Source organism: Syngnathus leptorhynchus, chromosome 13 (genome assembly GCF_054491065.1).
Source record: "Syngnathus leptorhynchus isolate UIUO chromosome 13, UIUO_Slep, whole genome shotgun sequence".
Taxonomy (NCBI): Eukaryota; Metazoa; Chordata; class Actinopteri; order Syngnathiformes; family Syngnathidae; genus Syngnathus; species Syngnathus leptorhynchus.
In genome coordinates, this window is record NC_141207.1 from 11138304 (window position 1) to 11160299 (window position 21996).

The 21996-nt window shown below is 48.2% G+C and overlaps 1 long non-coding RNA gene across 1 annotated transcript; it reads left to right on the plus strand.

Moving 5' to 3' along the window:
* Nucleotides 1-17189: 17189 nt before the first annotated feature.
* On the plus strand, nt 17190-19098 carry LOC147047747 (uncharacterized). The gene is made up of 2 exons (XR_015067989.1): nt 17190-18047; nt 18128-19098. It is a non-coding gene; the product is annotated as an uncharacterized LOC147047747 (long non-coding RNA).
* The last annotated feature ends 2898 nt before the right edge of the window (nt 19099-21996 follow it).

The following is a 21996-nucleotide window of genomic DNA, read 5'->3' on the forward strand; positions in this document are numbered from 1 at the left end:
TCTGACAGCATCTGCACAACTGGGACACTGGAACTGGTATGCCCTGTCATAACACCCTGATACAGGAAGATATGGCCAGACGTGCCATTCGGTCTCATCAGTTTTTTAACTATTGAGCCAGTTGCATCAACACATAATATTGGGTGAGATTTCTTTAAGCTCTTGTACACATGCATTTGTGTTTGACTCCAATAGTGACAGAAAAACTTGTCAAGTCCAATGTCTTTGATGCTGTCACTGTGAGGTGAACTGTATTTCAACATCTGCAATGAGAAAATTGGATTTTTGTCACCTAATGCCAAATCATTTTTCTCTTGCTTTGCCTTGCGCAGGGTGGCCAAATTTGGCAGGTGGCTTGGCTCAGAGTGTCCGAAGTCCATCAGTTTATTTGCCTGTGATGCTCGCCATACATGTGGTTCCATCCTGCCCTCACAAAGTTCCTTGGCTACCTGCGCACGCAACTGTCCAGATAGAAACCGCTTTGAGCTACCAGTGTGAAGGGAGTCATCACGGTTCTTAATGAAACAGTTCAATATTATTGGGCTGTTAATTTCTGGCTCTCCGCCACAATTAATGTTGAGAAGGCCATGACACTCCTTGCAGTATCCTCTGATTTCCATATAATTATTTGAGACCGATGGATAGACCTTGGCTCTTTTAAAAACAAATGTGCAAGGAATTTTGACTGTTTTCCAGATGTGTTCATTTATGATGTGGGTCCAGGTGCCAGGCTTCAAAATGGTATAGTTTCTTTTTTGGGTTTGACGGTTCTTATCTTTGTATTGAGCCTTTTTCGGAATAAATTCCATCCACTTGTCAAAAGGAAAATGAAGCTGAAATGGCAGTTCAGGACCTGATTCCGAGCTTGCTTCACTGCTAGTTTCAGGATCAGGTTCATCATGACTGAATCCCAGAGCTGACCAGATATTGTGTCGGTTTGTTTTTACAAAGGTGTACAGAGCCTTTGCAGACATCTTCTTTTCCAACTGGTCACTCAGATCTGTCCACACAGTAGCGCTTGGAGTGGCTATGTTGGCATTTTCAAATATGGCCTCTTTTGATGAGCAGAGAACTGTAACAATTAAATCATTGTCTACTGCTGGTTGTTTTGGCATCTAGTTGAAGGACAAATAAATATAATCAGGATTCATTGCTTGAATAATTAAAATTACACATGCGCGTTAATTATAATTGCTATGCATGGACGGAAAAATGATGCAAAGGGAAATTTATTTTGACATCAAAATGTATTGAGCATGCTTTCTTTAGAAATTTAGTTTTCTTGGTCTGTGCAAATTACACGCGTCTAATAAGACAATGTTAGCTAATTAGCTATTCAGACTACCTGCGGTGTTTTTAATTCTATATTGTATGAACTCGGTTTTTCTTTACACATTTTACTTACATTGGTTGATGGTCGATCGTCACTTCCCAGAAAAAAACACTTTCTGTCACTCACTGTTATTAAATCTTCGCTTGAAAAAGTTGTACGTCTTTGTTTTTCACCACCCTGTTGCGATATGTCTTACCGGCCTGCAGAGGTCACTTTGCATGGTAATTAGTTGGATAATACATGTGTAAGAATTGAGGAGTTATCAGGATGTCAAGTGAAAAATTGTTAGAATAAAATACATGACAGGGGGTTAACGAAGATGCATGATTTTAATAATGAAAAATTGCAATGGCACAAACAAATGGTTAATCAACGATCTATGGAGCAAGGATTTGACATCTCTCGAAAATAAATTAATATTAAATAAATGGCAAATTGAATTATTCACAGCGCAAACAAAACTTTTTGCGGCACTAACAATCTGTAACAATCTGGGTCCAATCGTCTTGCATCAGGAGCAGTCCAGGAGATTGACATTGTTGACATTCGCGACGAAATACGGTGACGTCATCGCTATAAATTAAATGTGTAATAACAAAAAAAAAAACAAGCAGCACAAACGAAAATGTTTGCTGCACAAACCAGGGTACATTTGGAGGAAAAGGGGGGGCTGGGTGACGTCATCGCTATAAAATAAATGTCTAATATCTACAAAACCGGAGGAGCACAAATGAAACTTTTTGCTGCACAAACCAGCACAAACGAAGCACAAACGAACGGTACCATTTTGGGTCCATTTGGAGAAAAAAAGGGCTGGGTGACGTCATCGCGATAAAAATAAATGTCTAATATCTACGAAACCAGAGCAGCACAAACGAAAATTTTTGCTGCACAAACCAGCACAGACGAAGCACAAACGAACAATACATCGAATTCTGCGTCTGCTGCCTGCCAGTAATGCCCGAAATATCTTTATTTTCTGCTTATAACTGGAACGTCTAGAGCGTACACGGTAAATACGACTCATTGTGTTTAAAGAGATTTACTTTTGTGTAGTTTGACTAAAGTTGTCGATGTAGCAAGCGTTCACATAGCAATAGCAATGTGTAGCTGTGTAGCTAACCCTAGCTGAAACGTAGTTGTATCTGTGAATGTTGGTTGAGGCTAAATGCTAATCTTCTATTTTATTCCTTTACATTCCACGGTGTTTGTTGGCTGTGTTTTCCACTGTAAGAAGAATAAAAATACAAATCAGTTGGAGGCTCGCATCATTCACCAGGAGCCACAATGGTTGGACGTTGGCGAAGACTTCTCAAGTGAGTACCCCTTTCTTCCTCTATTTATGTTAAACACCTCCTATTAAAACTTCCACTGGCTGCAGACAGCCGTGTTTGATCCACCAACAGTATTGCAACTTGCAATTAACTCCTAGTGTCCTTCTCATTAATATGGAATGGTAGCAAATCCAAAATTGCCTGAGAACAAAAATAGATGAAATAGATTAAATAAGTCTTGTTCCCATTAAATAAATTAAGTAGGTCGTCTTCCCATTCCTTTTCAAACAAGCCTGCCCATTTTGTGTAGTAGTTTTTGTGTCTATACCTAGTATTTATACAAAATCAAAATTTAAATGACTTTACTCATTCATTTATTTATTCAAAAGATCCAAAGTTGTGTTGTGTAATTCACAACAAGTCTCATGTCAAAATAAATTAAATAAGTATTTTTCCCACTTCTTTTCAAACAAGTAAACTCTGCCTATTTTGTATAGTAGATTTTCTGTTTATACCTAGTATTTATACGTCATAATTTAAATTATCATTATCAAATATTCATCCATTCAAAAGATCCAAAGTTGTGTGTACCTATGTGTAATTCAGAGCATATCTCGTCTTACTCTACTCGCTCTGATCAACTTCTATCAATTTAACTAAGCGTTTAATACGTCCTCAGGTCTCATTCAAAAGATCCAAAGTTGTGTGCGCTATGTGTAATTCAGAATAGATCTCGTTACTCCACTCGCTCATATGACCAACTTCTATCAATTTAACTAAGCGTTTAGTACGTCCTATCAGATCTATAGTCAAGATTTGGCACCATCATGTGGTGAAATTTTGAATTGCAGCACATCCAATTTTGCCTGGGAATAAAAATAGATTAAACAAGATAAATAAGTCTTACTTTTTCCCATTAAATAAATTAAATAGGTTTTCTTCCCACTCCTTTTCAAACAAGGTCTCATGTTACTCCACTCGCTCTTATTAACAACTTCTATCAATTTAACTAAGTGTTTAATACGTTCTATTAAGACGTATGTGAAAATTTGGCACCATCCTTTGGTTAAATCAGGATTTAGAGCAAATCCAAATTTTCCTGGGAATTAAAATAGATTAAATAAATTCAATAAATCCTCTTCCCACTCCTTTTCACATAAGTAAACTCTGTCCATTTTGTGCTGTAGGATTTCTGTATATACCTAGTATTTAACCAAAATCATTATTTAAACGACTTCATTCATTTATTCATTCAATAGATCTAAAGTTGTGTTAGGTGTAATTCAGAATAGGTCTCTAAGTGCCACCGGACCTGCCGAGCTTCGGCGTCTGACCAGCGCCGGTTCTGCAGCCGGCCTCAAATGACGAAAAATAACGGTCTCCGCCTGGAGGTCAACGCCAACTTGGCGAATATTTTCTAAGTGCCACCGGCCCTGCCGAGCTTCGGCGTCCGACCAGCGTCGGTTCTGCAGCCGGCCTCGAATGACGAAAAAAAACGGTCTCTGCCTGGAGGTCCCCGCCAACTCGGCGAATATTTTCTAAGTGCCACCAGTCACAGGGGTGCGTACCAACTTTGGTCTTTAGGTGCGCCAGAGTACAATGAAATGGTCCCACTAGTCAGTGTACTCATCGACTTTCCCCCCGTTTTCCAAAACACCACCAGAACGAGTATGGAGGAGATGGGGCTGGTCTCCTCTACGGCGGTGAAAACCCCGTCCTCGACAGCCCAAAGGTTTGATAGCGACCTGGAAAGCGCCGTGGCACGCGCTGGAGGTGGGCACTTCGAAAAAGTGGCAAAATGTCACTTAGGCAAAAAAGTGACTAAGTGCCACCTCTCAAAAAAATGACTGTCACCTCTCGAAAAAACCACTGTCACCTTTCGAAAAAACGACTAAGTGCCACATCTCGAAAAAATGACAAAGTACCATATCTCGAAAAAATGACAAAGTGTCACCTCTCGGAAAAAATGGCAAAGTGTCGCCTCTCCGAAAAAATGACAAATGCCACCTCTCCAAAAAAATAACAGAGTGCCACCTCTGCGAAAAAATGACAAAGTCTCACCTGCGAATGTGGTGCCTCCAAGGAAGTGGAGGACGGCTCCTTAAACACAGGCCGAGAGCGAATGCTCCGCATCCAAGGAAAGCTCCGTGGAGGACGGCCGCCTCCTTAAACACAGGCCGAGAGCGAACGCTCCGCATCCAAGGAAAGCTCCGTGGAGGACGGCCGCCTCCTTAAACACAGGCCGAGAGCGAACGCTCCGCATCCAAGGAAAGCTCCGTGGAGGACGGCCGCCTCCTTAAACACAGGCCGAAAAATAACAAAGTGTCAACTGCGAATGTTCTACATCCAAGGATGGAGCGTGACGGCCGCCTCCTTAAACACGGGCTGAAAAATGACCATGTGTCAACTGCGAATGGGGTGCATCCAAGGATGGAGCGTGACGGCCGCCTCCTTAAACACGGGCCGAAAAATGACAGTGTCATCTGCGAATGTTGTACATCCAAGGAAGGAGCGTGACAGCCGCCTCCTTAAACACGGGCCGAAAAATGACCAAGTGTCAACTGCGAATGGGGTGCATCCAAGGATGGAGCGTGACGGCCGCCTCCTTAAACACGGGCCGAAAAATGACCAAGTGTCAACTGCAAATGTTGTACATCCAAGGATGGAGCGTGACGGCCGCCTCCTTAAACACGGGCCGAAAAATGACCAAGTGTCAACTGCGAATGTTGTCCATCCAAGGAAGGAGCGTGAGGGCCGGCTCCTTAAACACAGGCCGAGTTTCGCCCCGGACGGGCCGTCTTCTCCCGGCGCCCGCCCGCGTACGCCCCCCATCCCCAGTCGCCCGTCTGCTCCCGGCGGGCCTCCGAGTACCCCCTCACCCAACTGACCGACTGGTACTCATGACCTGTCTTGGTAGGGCCCCCATCGGCCTCGGCTTGCCGACGTCGGGTGGACGGTTCCTACCTACTGCGGGTCGCACTCAGGCGCCGCGGCCGCCGCGCGAGCGTGCGTTCCCGGTGCGCGAAGACCTCTGCAAAGAAACGAAAGTATAGTTTGCGAATGTGGTGCATGCAAGCAAGTGGAGGACGGCCGCCTCCTTAAACACAGGCCAAAAAATGACCAAGCGTCAACTGCGAACTTTGTCCATCCAAGGAAGGAGCGTAACGGCCGCCTCCTTAAACACGGGCCGAAAAATGACCGAGTGTCAACTGCGAACTTTGTCCATCCAAGAAAGGAGCGTGAGGGCCGGCTCCTTAAACACAGACCAAGTTTCGCCCTAAACACAGACCAAGTGGAGGACGGTCGCCTCCTTAAACACAGGCCGAAAAATGACCAAGTGTCAACTACAAACTTTGTCCATCCAAGGAAGGAGCGTAACGGCCGCCTCCTTAACCACGGGCCAAAAATGAACAAGTGTCAACTGCGAACTTTGTCCATCCAAGGAAGGAGTTTCGCCCCGGACGGGCCGTCTTCTCCCGGCGCCCGCCCGCGTACGCCCCCCATCCCCGGTCGCCCGTCTGCTCCCGGCGGGCCTCCTAGTACCCCCTCACCCAACCCACGGCACTCCGGTTGGTCCAGCGATAGCCGGCCGGCGTCCTACGCCCCGGTGCGCGGAGCCGTACGATACTGGCCCGGGGTGCTCCATGATGACTGTTGGGCATCCCACTCCCGGTAAACGATATAGCATGTTTGAGAAGAGCCTGGTGCTAAATGATTTGCATACGACCTGATTCTGGGTCAGGGTCTCGTAAGTATCAGAGCAGCTACATCGCTGCGATCTATTGAGAGTCAGCCCTCAATCCAACCTTTTGTCTGCCGGTGTCACATCCGGGGGCCGGTTCGGCATCCCTCCCGCCGGGGTAGGCTGCCACCAGGGGAGTGGAAATTACGCCGCGGCGGAAGACAGCGGTCACCTCCAGCACTTCCATACATCCAGCCACGGAGGTGGCACTTCCACACTTCCAGCCACGGAGGTGGCTCTTCCACACTTCCAGCCACGGAGGTGGCTCTTCCACATATCCAGCCACGGAGGTGGCTCTTCCACACTTCCAGCCACGGAGGTGGCTCTTCCACACTTCCAGCCACGGAGGTGGCTCTTCCACACTTCCAGCCACGGAGGTGGCTCTTCCACACTTCCAGCCACGGAGGTGGCTCTTCCACACTTCCAGCCACGGAGGTGGCTGGCTGGTACCTCCACACTTCCATACTTCCAGCCACGGAGGTGGCTGGCCGGTACTTCCATACTTCCAGCCACGGCGCTGTCAAAAATTGTGAAAGCCCATTCATTTACAACGGCGTGTCCGCCAGGTGGCGATATTTCCCGGTTACCGGAGGCTGCACGGCTGGAGATTGTCAGAGCGCATCCGAGCCGGCGTGGTTGAGCGTCAGGCCTCGGCACTTTGGGTGGATCTTCTAGCCACGGAGGTGGCACTTCCACACTTCCATAGCTCCAGCCACGGAGGTGGCACTTCCATACATCCAGCCACGGTGGTGGCTCTTCCATACTTTCATAGCTCCAGCCACGGAGGTGGCACTTCCAGACTTCCATAGCTCCAGCCACGAAGGTGGCACTTCCATACCACCAGCCACGGAGGTGGCTCTTCCATACTTCCATAGCTCCAGCCACGGAGGTGGCACTTCCATACCACCAGCCACGGAGGTGGCTCTTCCATACTTCGAGACCTCCAGCCACGGAGGTGGCACTTCCACACTTCCATACATCCAGCCACGGAGGTGGCTCTTCCATACTTCCAGCCACGGAGGTGGCTGGCTGGTACTTCCATACCTCCATAGCTCCAGCCACGGAGGTGGCTGGCTGGTACCTCCATACTTCCATAGCTCCAGCCACGGAGGTGGCTGGATCTTCCATACTTCCATAGCTCCATAGCTCCAGCCATGGAGGTGGCTGGCTGGTTCCTCCATACTTCCATAGCTCCAGCCACGGAGGTGGCTGGCCGGTACTTCCATTGCTCCATACTTCCATAGCTCCAGCCACGGAGGTGGATGGCCGGTACTTCCATACTTCCATACCTCCATACTTCCATAGCTCCAGCCATGGAGGTTGCTGGCCGGTACTTCCATAGCTCCATACTTCCATACTTCCATAGGTGACTGGCTGGTACCTCCATACCTCCATACTTCCATAGCTCCAGCCACGGAGGTGGAGGTGGCTGGATCTTCCATACTTCCATACTTCCATAGCTCCATAGCTCCAGCCACGGAGGTGGCTGGCTGGTACCTCCATACCTCCATACCTCCATAGCTCCAACCACGGAGGTGGCTGGCCGGTATTTCCATACTTCCATACTTGCAGCCACGGCGCTGGCGAAAATTGCACTAAGTGCAAAAGCCCATTCATTTACAACGGCGTGTCCGCAAGGCGGCGACATTTCCCCGTTACCGCTGGCTGCGTCGGCAGGAGATGATCCGAGCGCATCCGAGCGCCTGGAACTCTGCGCCGGCGTGGTCGAGCGGCTGGCCTCGGTAGTTGAGGTACCAGGGGTGGCCTGGGGACCTCCAGGCGGGGCTTGTGAGAGAGTGAAGCCGAGCGGCTGGAACTCTGGGCCGGCGTGGTTGAGCAGCATGCCCGCGGAGGTGGCACTTCCACACTTCCAGCCACGGAGGTGGCTGGCACTTCCATACTTCCAGCCACGGAGATGGCACTTCCATACTTCCATAGCTCCAGCCACGGAGGTGGCTGCACTTCCATAGCTCCAGCCACGGAGGTGGCACTTCCATACTTCCATAGCTCCAGCCACGGAGGTGGTTCTTCCATACTTCCATACTTCCAGCCACGGAAGTGGCACTTCCATACTTCCATAACTCCAGCAACGGAGGTGGCTGGTACTTCCATACTTCCATAGCTCCAGCCACGGAGGTGGCACTTCCAGCCACGGAGGTGGCACTTCCACACTTCCAGCCACGGAGCATGCTGGCACTTCCACACTTCCAGCCACGGAGGTGGCTGGCACTTGCACACTTCCAGCCACGGAGCATGCTGGCACTTGCACACTTCCAGCCACGGAGCATGCTGGCACTTGCACACTTCCAGCCACGGAGCATGCTGGCACTTGCACACTTCCAGCCACGGCGCATGCTGGCACTTGCACACTTCCAGACACGGAGCATGCTGGCACTTGCACACTTCCAGCCACGGAGGTGGCTCTTTCTTCCTTCCCTCCCTCCATCCATCCATCCATCCATCCATCCATCCATCCATCCATCCATCCATCCATCCATCCATCCATCCATCCATCCATCCATCCATCCATCCATCCATCCATCCATCCATCCATCCATCCATCCATCCTTGCTTGGCACTCGTTGTGGAAGGCTAAGTCGGCGTGATCTTGCCCAAAAAGTCCCTCCTCACCTCCAGCTGGAAGTGGAACAAATCCTCCACCTGCTTGGCCGAGGTTCTAGAAGCCAGCGGCTCGCAGAATGTTGCCAAAGTTTCACTGGAAGGAAAAGAAAAGAGGCGACCGAGTGCGCATTTCACCTACCGCTGATTGTCCACTAGAGAGAAGTGTTACTCCGTCGCAGAATCTGCACCGACGCACTAGGCACCCTTCGAATTTATGGTGCCGGTGCGGGTGTTCTGGGTGCAAAAAGGCCCCCCAAGTGGTAGAAAAAAATCAGACTTTGTCTTTTAGGTCGAAATTAATGCCAAGTTTTGAAATGCTTGGCAGGGGTGGACCAGGGCCCGTTAAAAGTGCTTGGCCGGGGTTCTGGAACCGGGGCCCGGTGGAAATGCTTACCCGAGGTTCTGGAAGCCCGGTTCGGCCTGATCTTGCCCAAAGAGCCGCTCCTGAGCTCCAGCTGGAAAGTGGAAAAAAGAACCGGGGCCGGTTAAAAAAGAACCGGCCGGCCCGGTGGAATTGCTTAGCCGGGGCTCTGGAAGCCTACGCCGGCGTAATCTTGCCCGAAAAGCCGCTCGTGAGCTCCAGCTGGAAGGTGGAAAAAAGAACCGGGGCCGTTTAAAAAAGAACCGGCCGGCCCGGTGGAATTGCTTAGCCGGGACTCTGGAAGCCTACGCCGGCTCATGACAAACGAAAATTTTCTAAGTGCCACCGGCTCTTCCGAGCAAAAGTATCCGCTCGGCGCTGGTTCCCCTGTCGGCCTCGAATGACGAAAAATGCCGGTCTCCGCCCGGAGCTCATGACAAACGAAAATGTTCTAAGTGCCACCGGCTCTTCCGAGCAAAGGTGTCTGCTCGGCGCTGGTTCTCCCGTAGGCCTCGAATGACGAAAAATGCCGGTCTCCGCCCGGAGCTCATGACAAACGAAAATTTTCTAAGTGCCACCGGCTCTTCCGAGCAAAGGTGTCTGCTCGGCGCTGGTTCTCCCGTCGGCCTCAAATGACGAAAAATGCCGGTCTCCGCCCGGAGCTCATGCCAAACGAAAATTTTCTAAGTGCCCACGGCTCTGCGTGGGTACGGCGTCTGCCCAACGCCGGTTCCCCCGTCAACCTCGAATGACGAAAAATGCCGGTCTCCGCCCGGAGCTCATGACAAACGAAAATTTTCTAAGTGCCCACGGCTCTGCGTGGGTACGGCGTCTGCCCAACGCCGGGTCCCGGGTCGAACCGGATCACGAAAAATGTCGGTCTCCGCCTGGAGCTCACAGCCAACTTGGCGAATATTTTCTAAGTGCCACCGGCTCTTCCGAGCAAAAGTGTCCGCTCCGCGCCGGTTCCCGGGTCGAACCCGGATCACGAAAAATGTCGGTCTCCGCCTGGAGCTCACAGCCAACTTGGCGAATATTTTCTAAGTGCCCACGGCTCTGCGTGGGTACGGCGTCTGCCCAACGCCGGTTCCCGGGTCGAACCCGGATCACGAAAAATGTCAGTCTCCGCCTGGAGCTCACAGCCAACTTTGCGAATATTTTCTAAGTGCCACCGGCTCTTCCGAGCAAAAGTGTCCGCTCGGCGCTGGTTCCCCCTTCGGCTTCGAATGACGAAAAATAAACGGTCTCCGCCTGGAGCTCACAGCCAACTTGGCGAATATTTTCTAAGTGCCACCGGCTCTTCCGAGCAAAAGTGTCCGCTCCGCGCCGGTTCCCGGGTCGAACCCGGATCCAGAAAAATGTCGCTCTCCGCCTGGAGCTCACAGCCAACTTGGCGAATATTTTCTAAGTGCCCACGGCTCTTAGGCGTGCTTGTGCGTCCGACCCGCGCCGGTTCTCCAGCCGGCCTGAAATAACGCAAAACCAGCCTCTCCCCCTGGAGCTCACAGTCAACTTGGCGAAAATTTTCTAAGTGCCACCGGCTCTTCCGAGCAAAAGTGTCCGCTCCGCGCCGGTTCTCCAGCCGGCCTGAAATAACGCAAAACCAGCCTCTCCCCCTGGAGCTCACAGCCAACTTGGCGAAAATTTTCTAAGTGCCCACGGCTCTGCCGGGCTTGTGTGTCCGACCCGCGCCGGTTCTCCAGCCGGCCTCAAATAACGCAAAACCAGCCTCTCCCCCTGAAGCTCACAGCCAACTTGGCAAAAGAATTTCTAAGTGCCCACGGCTCTGCCGGGCTTGTGCGTCCGACCCGCGCCGGTTCTCCAGCCGGCCTCAAATAACGCAAAACCAGCCTCTCCCCCTGGAGCTCACAGCCAACTTGGCAAAAGAATTTCTAAGTGCCCACGGCTCTGCCGGGCTTGTGCGTCCGACCCGCGCCGGTTCTCCAGCCGGCCTCAAATAACGCAAAACCAGCCTCTCCCCCTGGAGGTCACAGCCAAAGCCGAAAATTTTCTAAGTGCCTACGGCTCTGCGGGGCTTGTGCGTCCGCCCCGCGCCGGTTCGGCGGTCGGCCTCAAATAGCGCAAAATCAGCCTCTCTCCCTGGAGCTCACCGCCAATTTGGCGAAATTTTTCTAAGTTCTACTCGAGGTACCAAGGGGTGGGGTACCCGGGCTAAGATGCAGTACCTTTTTTGGTCTTCATGTGCGCCAGAGTACAATGAAATGGTCCCACTAGTCAGTGTACTCATCGACTTTCCCCCCGTTTTCCAAAACACCTCCAGAACGAGTATGGAGGAGATGGTGCTGGTCCCTCCACGGCGGTGAAAACCCCATCCTCGACAGCCCAAGGTCGGATAGAAGACCTGGAAAGCGCCGTGGCACGCGCTGGAGGTGGGCACTCTGGCGAAAAAGTGACTAAGTGTCAACTTTCGAAAAAACGGCTGTCACCTTTGGAAAAAACGACTGCCACATCTCCAAAAAATGACAAAGTGTCGCCTCTCTGAAAAAATGGCAAAGTGTCGCCTCTCTGAAAATTTTCTAAGTGCCCATGGCTCTGCGGGCTCGTGCATCCGACCCGCGCCAGTTTTGCAGCCGGCCTAGAATGACGAAAAATAACGGTCTCCGCCTGGAGCTCACTGCCAACTTGGCGAAAAGTTTCTAAGTGCCCACGGCTCTGCGGGCTCGTGCATCCGACCCGCGCCGGTTCTGCAGCCGGCCTAGAATGACGAAAAATAACGGTCTCCGCCTGGAGCTCACAGCCAACTTGGCGAAAAGTTTCTAAGTGCCACCGGCTCTGCGTGGCTACGGCGTCCGTCCAACGCCGGTTCCCGGGTCCAACCCGGATGATGAAAAATGTCGGTCTTCACCTGGAAGTCCTCACCAACTTGTCGAATATTTTCTAAGTGCCCACGGCTCTGCCGGGCTTGTGCGTCCGACCCGCGCCGGTTCTGCAGCCGGCCTCGAATGACGAAAACGAACGGTCTCCGCCTGGAGCTCACAGCCAACTTGGCGAAAAGTTTCTAAGTGCCACCGGCTCTGCGTGGCTACGGCGTCTGCCCAACGCAGGTTCCCGGGTCGAACCCGGATGACAAAAAATGTCGGTCTCCGCCTGGAGCTCACAGCCAACTGTGCGAATATTTTCTTAGTGCCACCGGCTCTGCCGGGCTTGTGCGTCCGACCCGCGCCGGTTCTGCAGCCGGCCTCAAATGACAAAAAATAACGGTCTTCGCCTCTAAGTCCCCACCAACTTGGCGAAAATTTTCTAAGTGCCCACGGCTCTGCCGGGCTTGTGCGTCCGACCCGCGCCGGTTCTGCAGCCGGCCTCAAATGATGCAAAACCAGCCTCTCCCCCTGGAGGTCAACGCCAACTTGGCGAAAATTTTCTAAGTGCCCACGGCTCTGCCGGGCTTGTGCGTCCGCCCCTCGCCGGTTCTGCAGCCGGCCTCAAATGACGCAAAATCAGCCTCTCCCCCTGGTCCCCTTGATTTGGTCCCATTAGTCAGTGTACTCATCAACTTTCCCCCCGTTTTCCAAAACACCATCAGAACGAGTATGGGGGGGGACCCCTTAGGTATATGCCAGCGCAACACCAATCGCTCCGCGGTGGTTCCCATGTCGGCTACGGATGAATAAAACCAGCCTGTCCCCCCTGGAGCTCACGAGACACGGAATTTTTTCTAAGTGCCACCGGCTCTTCCGAGCAAAAGTGTCCGCTCCGCGCTGGTTCCCCCGTCGGCCTCAAATGACGAAAAATGCCGGTCTCCGCCCGGAGGTCATGAAAAACAAATATTTTCTAAGTGCCACCGGCTCTGCGTGGCTACGGCGTCTGCCCAACGCCGGTCCCCGGGTCGAACCCGGATGACGAAAAATGTCGGTCTCCGCCTGGAGCTCACAGCCAACTTGGCGAATATTTTCTAAGTGCCCACGGCTCTGCGTGGCTACGGCGTCCGTCCAACGCCGGTTCCCGGGTCGAACCCGGATGATGAAAAATGTCGGTCTTCGCCTGGAAGTCCCCACCAACTTGGCGAATATTTTCTAAGTGCCCACAGCTCTGCCGGGCTTGTGCGTCCGACCCGCGCCGGTTCTGCAGCCGGCCTCGAATGACGAAAACGAACCGTCTCCGCCTGGAGCTCACAGCCAACTTGGCAAAAAGTTTCTAAGTGCCATTATACATGAAGAAATGTCGCTCTCCTGTCACTATGGTTAATTTGGTATAATAAAAAGGGCTGTTGGTGGCTCCGGAGTATCAAGTTGATCATTATACATGAAGAAATAACCACCTTTAACGTTTTTCTTAACGTTTTACACGCGTTTTAATTTTTATTGCCGAAATCGCATTTTCTCGCCGAGTTAAGCACGTTTTCTGAAATGTCGCTCTCCCGTCACTCTGGTTAATTTGGCATTATAAAAAATGCTGTTGAAGGCTCGAGAGTACCAAGTTGATCATTCTACATGAAGAAATGACCACCTGAAACGTTTGATTTATGTTTTACGCGCGTTTATTTTTTTCTCTCCTCAATCGCATTTTCTCGCCGAGATAAGCACGTTTTCTGAAATGTCGCTCTCCCGTCACTCTGGTTAATTTGTCATAAAAAAAAGTGCTGTTGGAGGCTCGAGAGCACCACATTGATCATTCTACATGAAGAAATGACCACCTGAAACGTTTGGTTTATGTTTTACGCGCGTTTTTATTTTTCTTGCCTCAATCGCTTTTTCTCGCCGAGATAAGCACGTTTTCTGAAATGTCGCTTTCCCGTCACTCAGGTTAATTTGGCATAATAAAAAGGGCTGTTGGGGGCTCGAGAGTAAAGAGATGATCATTATACATGAAGAAATGACCACTTTCAACGTTTAGTTTATGTTTTACACGCGTTTTAATTTTTATTGCCGAAATCGCCTTTTCTCGCCGAGTTAAGCACGTTTTCTGAAATGTCGCTCTCCCGTCACTCTGGTTATTTTGGCATAATAAAAAGGGCTGTTTGGGGCTCGAGAGTATCAAGTTGATCATTATACATGATGAAATGCCGCTCTCCCGTCACTCTGGTTAAAGTGTTATGAAAAAAAAAGGCTGTTGGGGGCTAGGGAGTATCGAGTTGATCTGCTTAGCCGGGGTCCTGGAAGCCTAACCCGGCGTGATATTGTCCAAAAAGCCGCTGCTGAGCTCCAGCTGGAAGTGTAAAAAGAACCGGGCTGGTTCAAAAAAAAGAACCGGGCGGCCCGGTAAAATTGCTTAGCCGGGGTCCTGGAAGCCTAACCCGGCGTGATCTTGCACGAAAGTCGGCCTCTATACTTCCATATTAGGTACCAGGCGCTCACAGCCAACTTGGCGAAAATTTTCTAAGTGCCCACGGCTCTGCGGGGATTGTGCGTCCGACCCGCGCCGGTTCTCCAGCCGGCCTGAAATAACGCAAAACCAGCCTCTCCCCCTGGAGCTCACAGCCAAAGGCGAAACTTTTCTAAGTGCCTACGGCTCTGCGGGCTTTTGAGTCCGCCCCGCGCCGGTTCGTCGGTCGGCCTCAAAAAGCGAAAAATCAGCCTCTCTCCCTGGAGCTCGACTCGAGTTGATCATTATACATGAAGAAATAACCAATTTCATCGTTTGGTTTATGTTTTACACGCGTTTTAAATTTTATTGCCGAAATCGCTTTTTCTCGCCGAGATAAGCACGTTTTCTGAAATGCCGCTCTCCCGTCACTCTGGTTAAAGTGTTATGAAAAAAAAGGCTGTTGGGGGCTAGGGAGTATCGAGTTGATCATTATACATGAAGAAATAACCAATTTCATCGTTTGGTTTATGTTTTACACCCGTTTTAAATTTTATTGCCGAAATCGCTTTTTCTCGCCGAGATAAGCACGTTTTCTGAAATGCCACTCTCCCGTCACTCTGGTTAAAGTGTTATGAAAAAAAAAGGCTGTTGGGGGCTAGGGAGTATCGAGTTGATCATTATACATGAAGAAATAACCAATTTCATCGTTTGGTTTATGTTTTACACGCGTTTTAAATTTTATTGCCAAAATCGCTTTTTCTCGCCGAGATAAGCACGTTTTCTGAAATGCCGCTCTCCCGTCACTCTGGTTAAAGTGTTATGAAAAAAAAGGCTGTTGGGGGCTAGGGAGTATCAAGTTGATCATTATACATGATGAAATGACCACCTTCAACGTTTGGTTTATGTTTTACACGCGTTTTAATTTTTATTGCCGAAATCGCCTTTTCTCGCCGAGTTAAGCACGTTTTCTGAAATGTCGCTCTCCCGTCACTCTGGTTAATTTGTCATAATAAAAAGGGCTGTTGGAGGCTCGAGAGCACTAATTTGATCATTCTACATGAAGAAATGACCACCTGAAACGTTTGGTTTATGTTTTACGCGCGTTTTTATTTTTCTTGCGTCAATCGCTTTTTCACGCCGAGATAAGCACGTTTTCTGAAATGTCGCTCTCCGGTCACTCTGGTTAATTTGGCATAATAAAAAGGGCTGTTGGGGGCTCGAGAGTATAGAGTTGATCATTATACATGAAGAAATGACGACTTTCAATGTTTGGTTTATGTTATGTAAACATTTGTTTATGTTCCAAAGATGCGAGACAGGTTTTTGATACTCCCGAGCCACCAACAGCCCTTTTTATTATACCAAATTAACCAAAGTGACGGGAGAGCGACATTTCAGAAAACGTGCTTAACTCGGCGAGAAAAGGCGATTTCGGCAATTAAATTAAAACGCGTGTAAAACATTAAAAAAACGTTGAAAGTGGTCATTTCTTCATGTATAATGATCAACTCTATACTCTCGAGCCCCCAACAGCCCTTTTTATTATGCCAAATTAAATAGAGTAACGGTAGAGCGACATTTCAGAAAACGTGCTTATCTCGGCGAGAAAATGCGATTGAGGCAAGAAAAATAAAAACGCGCGTAAAACATAAACCAAACGTTTCAGGTGGTCATTTCTTCATGTTGAATGATCAACTCTATACTCTCGAGCCCCCAACAGCCCTTTTTTTAATGACAAATTAACCAGAGTGACGGGAGAGCGACATTTCAGAAAACGTGCTTAACTCGGCGAGAAAAGGCGATTTCGGCAATAAAAATAAAAACGCGTGTAAAACATAAACCAAACGTTTCAGGTGGTCATTTTGTCATGTATAATGATCAACTCTATTCTCTCGAGCCCCCAACAGCCCTTTTTATTATGCCAAATTAACCAGAGTGACGGGAGAGCGACATTTCAGAAAACGTGCTTATCTCGGCGAGAAAAGGCGATTTCGGCAATAAAAATTAAAACGCGTGTAAAACATAAACCAAACGTTGAAAGTTGTCATTTCTTCATGTAGAATGACCAATTGGTGCTCTCGAGCCTCCAACAGCACTTTCTTTTATGACAAATTAACCAGAGTGACGGGAGAGGGACATTTCAGAAAACATGCTTAACTCGGCGAGAAAAAGCGATTTCGGCAATAAAAATTAAAACGCGTGTAAAACATTAAAAAAACGTTTCAGGTGGTCATTTCTTCATGTAGAATGATCAACTTGGTGCTCTCGAGCCTCCAACAGCACTTTCTTTTATTACAATATAACCAGAGTGACGGGAGAGCGACATTTCAGAAAACGTGCTGAACTCGGCGAGAAAAAGCGTTTTCGGCAATAAAAATTAGAACGCGTGTAAAACATTAAAAAAAACGTTGAAAGTGGTCATTTCTTCATGTATAATGATCAACTCTATACTCTCGAGCCCCCAACAGCCCTTTTTATTATGCCAAATTAACCAGAGTAACGGGCGAGCGACATTTCAGAAAACGTGCTTAACTCGGCGAGAAAATGCGATTTCGGCAATAAAAATTAAAACGCGTGTAAAACATAAACCAAAAGTTGAAGTTGGTCATTTCTTCATGTATAATGATCAACTCTATACTCTCGAGCCCCCAACAGCCCTTTTTATTATGCCAAATTAACCTGAGTGATGGGAGAGCGACATTTCAGAAAACGTGCTTATCTCGGCGAGAAAAAGCGATTGAGGCAAAAAAAATTAAAACGCGTGTAAAACATAAACCAAACGTTTCAGGTGGTCATTTCTTCATGTAGAATGATCAACTTGGTGCTCTCGAGCCTCCAACAGCACTTTTTTTTATGACAAATTAACCAGAGTGACGGGAGAGCGACATTTCAGAAAACGTGCTTAACTCGGCGAGAAAAGGCGATTTCGGCAATAAAAATTAAAACGCGTGTAAAACATTAAAAAAAACGTTGAAAGTGGTCATTTCTTCATGTATAATGAAGGAACATAAGAGTTTGATCTTAAAGTAGTTCATTAGACATCCTGTGCATGAGTATGAAACTGTAAAGTGCTGAGTGTGTGACGGTGGGAACAAAACAAGATATGTGGTGCAAGGACGTCTGAGTTCCAGAACAAAAGATAACCCAGGAGCAGCAAGGAGGACAAGATACCCACAGGGCCAGCTGGTAGATAACTGGTGACCCTGGAAGGAAAACTACAACCAGGAGGAGTGAGCAAGTGATTCTGCAGGAGAAGAAAGACCAATGAGAGCAAGCTAAAGTTAACTGCAGTTTACATATAGCCAATAGAATAATGACAGAATGCCTTTGTTGATGTGCCATTTGCATATTGTGTAGTATAACTAATGGCTGGGCAACTCGGATGTAGAGTACGTCTGCTGGTGGCAACAGAGGCGTACAGAGGTGTATTGAGAGGGACCCGAGACCCAGGTGATGTATTAGATTTGTGTGTTAGGAATAAATCTACTCGTGTGTGAAAATGCCGGCTTCCTGATACCTTTCTATTGCAGAACGAGCGCGCATATTGTTGGATGAGTGGCAGTTGGGTAAGGTCACAAATTGGAGTCAGATTAGTAACTTGAGTTTATGTTAAATTAGAAATAAATTCCAACAATTTATGGTGACCCTGACGTGATGCAAGAGAGGTAAAAGAGTCTGGGACTCTAAAAGAAGTCTGGGACTTCGATAACAACCACAAGAGTCTGGGACTCGGGTCTGGGACCCACGTCCACACCAGGTGACGACCTGATAAAGACGCCACACGTCCAACCGTCCTTCCTCTTGGGCCCACAGTGAGACAAGGTAAGCAGATTCCTTTTCAAATACTGCACATTGGCAACGCTAAATTATAAGAGGAAGGATGAGCGGAACAGCGAAAGTGTGTAGTAGGGTATAAAATCTGGGATTTACCTACTAGAATAGTTTGGAACTATTCGCGGTTCCGATACGGTTTAAAATCTGGGATTTACGTATCAGTACAATAGTGTGGACGTTAGTAGGGTATAAAATCTGGGATTTACCTACTAGAATAGTTTGGAACTATTCGTGTTTACGATACGGTTTAAAATCTGGGATTTACGTATCAGTTTGGAAGCGGTGTGAATGTGAGTGTGAAAACTAAAATTGTTCTGCGTAAAAAGTGGTTGGGAGACACACGAATGGATTTAAAGATGGCGGATAAGAGGAAGTGGAATAATGGTCTCGGGTCCCTTCAAATTAAGGGTCCCTTCAAATTAATGGAATAAAAAGTAAGAAAATTAAGAAGGAAAAAGAACGGTGTCAGAAGTTGTTTCTGAAATTAAAGAAGGATGAATTGTTTCACGGAGAAAGAGCAAAATAATATCCGAGATAGTCTAAAATGTAAAGATTGGAAAATAAGTGAAAGGCAGGATCCTGATCGAAATAAAAATCTAGATAAACGCATCAAACCCATGTAACAGAGTGGGAACCTGGCTGAGGAAAAAAAAAAAAAAAAAAGAAACGGAAATTAGCTTAAATGTACAGGAGATATTCGCGTTAAAAGGAAAAGTAAGAGAGAAACACTGAAGTTAAAATTTGCAAAATAAAAGGAAAAGAATTACAAATAGCGTCTAAAAGTAAAATAGAGAATAAATCAGACAAGTAAGATGAGCAAAAAGGTGTCCTTAGTGTGCTCTTTGTGGTCTTTTATGTTGTGCGCCAAACGTGTGTGTAGTGTGTGTGTGCGTGCGTGTGCGCGCAGAGGATCCTCATGAATGAGTGTGTGGGTGTATGTGTGGGTGTGTGAGTGAGATGTGTGTCCTATGGAAGAAATTAGTCATGGAGAATGTTCAGGAGCCTGTTGAGCGATAATAGGGAAGTTGAGAAGTAGACGATGAGTATGTTTAAGTTGGTTGGAGAAACTAAGATGATTGAGGTGTGGCAGTAGAGAAAATAAGGTGTGTGGCAGTAGAGACTATAAAGTGTGTGACAGAAAGTGACTAGAAAGGTGGCCTGATAGGATGAGAATAAGAGACAACAAATGTTGTGTAGAAGACAGTGAAAGATGTTGAATGTGAACATGATGAAGGGGGAACAGTAAAGTAGGCCTGCCCTTTGAGAGGGTGAGATTGAGGAGCGTGCCTGCGCTTGCGCGTAGTCGTGGGTCTGTGCTATGCTCGTGTGGGTGGTGGGCCGGCATCATGATTGTTGCAGGAAATGGCCAGCCTGTGAGCAATCAACATTGATGCCGCGTCCCCCTCGCACGGGGGGTGCTATGGCTGCGGGTGAGGCAGAGAAAGTGTGAGTTTTTCAGAGAATGTTTGAAGAAGAGTGATGGACATTTGCATGAAGGATAAAAGGCGCTGATGAAAAAAAAAAGTATAACCAAAACGTCATCCTCTATGACGTTTGCGCAGCGTTATTTGTTGTTATTGTTTGTGAGCTGTGTCTCTGCTGTTTTTTGTGTTGTCTGTGTGCTGTCAGTGTTGTGTTAAAAGGATGAAATTGGCTAAAATAGGTAAATAAAAAGAATTTATTAGACTGTAGTCTATCTGATTTGCACCGCAAAACAAAAGCAATTTTGAAAGATGTGTGAAATTAAATGATAATGTAATCGTATGTAGTAATACAACACCTTATATGGGTTCTCTAAGTTATATAAACATACATTTTGTAGAGCTTGTTTGACATGTGCTAAAGAGAATCCATAGGGTTATAATGCCTGATCATAATAGATGCATTCTCAAAATGGATTGAATTGTTTCAAAATTAACACTGAATGCCTTAACAGTGGCAAAAACGTTATGTAAAGAAACAATGACGTTATTGCATGTTAGGTGGCCATCTTGGTTGCCGTTTTGTTAACTTTAACAATATGGTATTTGTGGGAACTAAGAGTCATAATGAATAGGGGAGAGATGAGTTGGCAATTTATATAGAACACTCCCAAAATTATGCTGCATTGTGTTGATTTAAAAAGATCAATTTGGCCTTTGCAGTGTGATCCGCTGTGTTGTATCTGGCCATGGAGAAAGTATGATGTTTATTTGTGTACTTTGTCAACAACCGATGTTGATGTTAAAGAATGAAATTAATATCTTTAAAATGAATGTGGATTGAGACCACAGGTAAACACCCAGGCAGCTACCCTGAAGCTGAGATGATGTTCAGGACGGCGATGCTGAACGGCCTCCCAAATGAGGTGCAAGCGATTATGAGAATTGATCCGGACATTTTGGTCTGTCTGGAACCGAGATTCAAGAGGCATTTGATACACCATTGCCGCATCTACATGGAAAAAGTTACAGGAATAAAGATCAAAACGAAACTGACGCTCTGGCGACTAGTTTGGTTAAATTACAGTTGGCAAAGTTGCATGGTGAGGCAAAACAAGAAAAGGTTAAACAAAAACAGATGTATCAGACTCCAGTGGGGGCTGGACGGGGCCGAGGCCAAGGGTTCCGTGGTGGATACAGAGGGCGTGGTCGTGGCGCCCCCCTGGGACGAGGGCGGAATTGGTTCGCTCCAGGGACTTGCTTCAACTGCGGGGCCCCTGATCACTGGGCACGAGATTGTAATGGCAACCCACCACCACCGCAAGGGGCGGAGCAGCAGAACCAGCAAGCAGGGCCACCACACCAAAGGGGACCGCAGCAGCCCCGCCCGTGGCCACAGCCGAATCCACAAGGGCAGTATTACCAAGCCGACCCGTGGTACGGCCCGGACGAATAGGGGGGCCTGGGAAGCTCGAGAAGCACTGGCCAGGCAGAGCCAATGCTTCGGTTGACAGTGGCAGATACTCCGGTCCAGATGTTGGTGGACACTGGAGCAACACATTCATCGATCAACATGCCACTGCCAAGTACAGCGTTGTCGAAACGAGTTACAACGTTGGTCGGTTTCTCGGGACGTCCTCAGACTCTGCCCTTTACTCGGCCATTGAAAACGGAAATCACAAACACCGGACAGAAACTATATCATTCATATGTTCATGCAATGGACACACCCATCAATTTGATGGGCAGAGACATGTTGTCAGCATTGAGAGCCCAGATATTGTGCGGCGAGAAGGGACTTACAGTGACATTTCCTGACGGACAGGTTCTGGAATGCTCCCAGCCTGTGACACCTCAGGGTCAGTGGTTGATGGCACCACTCCCCACAGTACCAGAAACGGCACGAATCTACTGGGCGAGATTGAATCCTGAGACTCCATTTGGGGGAGGTGTCTACTCCACGTACCTCTTGTGGAAACCGTGGATCCAGGCATTAGCACCGTACCACCCCCCAGTGGATCCATTGCATTGCACTCTATATTATGATAGAAAATCAGATGAGATATATAGAGATGCGTTTGAAGAAATTGAGGGAGATGATTGGACATTACAATCAACATGCATCTTTGTGGGCCCCGAGGGGG